The following is a 1982-nucleotide window of genomic DNA, read 5'->3' as shown; positions in this document are numbered from 1 at the left end:
TGGGGTGATGGGAATGTTCTGGAACTAGATAGAGGGGATGGTTGACAACATTGTGATTGGGCCACTGAATTGTTTACTTCAAATAATTAATTTTCTATTATGTGAATGTCACCTCAATTAAAAAATTATCTCAATTAGGCCATTCACCTACTGGGGGTGGCCTCTGGCTGGTCACCTAATTGCTTTGTGCCCCAAACCGAGGTTTTGGGGCATCCCGGGTGTAGGAGACCAGGGCGTTGTAAACCACCAAATGACAACCCACCTGCCTGGGGTTGGCCAGTTAAATGGGGATACCACCTTCCCTCCTGGGACTCACCCTCCCGGGTAGGCACATGTCACACCAGCTCTGAATGTCTGGGCACATAAGAGGCCGCACCCAGAAAGGCCTTCTGTATTTTAAAGGTTGCCCAGCCTCACTGGTGACCCAAAGAAAGCAAATGAAAGCCACCAGGAGGTGCCATTTTCCCATCTCTTATCAGATGGGCTAGAACCCAAACCCAGATAATGCTCAGAGCCGTGGCAAAGTGTCTCCTCACTCAGTGGCCCACAGCATGGATATGGCACCCTAGCCACTCAGCCTCAGGACCAGCAAAGGGACCGTCTTAGAGGGCTCAGAGCCACTGCGCACGCACACACTCGTGCACGCATGTGTGCAAAGACCTGGATGGAGGGGACAATCCCATACGCTCAGATGTTTGATTCTAGCTTCTTTACGGGGCCTGTGAGCTCAGGGAAACGCAGAGCCCCATAGGGCGAGCGTGGACTATGAACTTGCCGCTGAGGAGCTGAGGGCCGGAAAGGGAAAGGCCCCACCTCCAGTGGCTCCAAAGTCCTAGCTGTTGGAGGCAGTGAAGTGTGTGTGCTGGTGACGTCACTGCCTGAAATGCCCCCATTGGCTGCAGAGGCCACTGTAATTGCCCTTCGTACAGACAGTGTTGATCGTGTACTTGCTCTGAATTGAGGATGTTCCCCAGACCTCTCCCAACTAGAGAATTTCCCCCCATTTTACAGAGGAGGAAACTGAGGTACAGCCGGGCCCCTCTCCCCCCCACACACACCCTGACTTTGGAGGACAGGGTGGGAGGATCAGAACACACAGGCCTGCTTTCTGCTTCCCGAGCTCCATCTGGCCCTGGCTTGGTCCCTGGAATCTGCATGGTCTTCAGGGTCAGGCACCCAGCATACCCACATGTCCACTGGGACCCAGGACTTGCCATCAAGTTCAGACCTGCTCTCCACCACAGCGTGCTGATTACCACACCTGTCCTGGGCCCACCTCGGGCTACCCCTTGCACACCTGCACTTAGGACCACCCTCCACCCCAGGACCCCCAATAAATAAAAGAATACCAGCACTTCTGGGGTGCTTATTCTGTACCAGGTACTCTTCAAAGTATGTGAGCTCTTGACAACCACCCAGTGAGGTGGGTTACAAATGAGGCCTGGGGAGGTCAAGTCACTGATTCAGACACGCAGCCACTGGGGGTCAGGCAGGCTCTAAGCCCACACCTTTTGACTTTGCAGCCTCACGGCTTCTAAGAGCTTTCTCCTGCTCATAGCTGTGTCTCTACAGCCTGGCATATAGTAGGTGCTCAATCAGTGTTTGTGGACTAATTGCTTTCTCACAGAACTCACAACTCACCATCCTTCCGCCTGGCATGCCCATATCCAGCCTGCAAACTCCTACTCAAACTTCAAAGCCCCATTTATAATGCCTTCTGCTTAGGAAGTCTTTCTGGCATCCCCCTCTAGGTTCCTCTGGCCCCTTGTTCTCTTCCACCAGCCCACGGGACTGGAGGGGTCCATGGGGCTGGGGGTGTTCACGTCTGGCTTTTTCTCCCCCCAGTATCGCCCCGCACGGGCTAGGTGGGGGTGGAGGGGCAGGGCTAAGGATTATTAAGGATATTAGGTTTCTCCCACCCATCCGTCTTTTCTTCCTCTCCTCTCTGGCGATGTGAAGGAAACTTCCTGGAGCAGGAAAAG

Source organism: Phocoena phocoena, chromosome 3 (assembly GCF_963924675.1).
Source record: "Phocoena phocoena chromosome 3, mPhoPho1.1, whole genome shotgun sequence".
Lineage (NCBI taxonomy): Eukaryota > Metazoa > Chordata > Mammalia > Artiodactyla > Phocoenidae > Phocoena > Phocoena phocoena.
The sequence above is the reverse complement of the archived record's forward strand: the minus strand, read 5'-3'. Positions refer to the sequence as shown.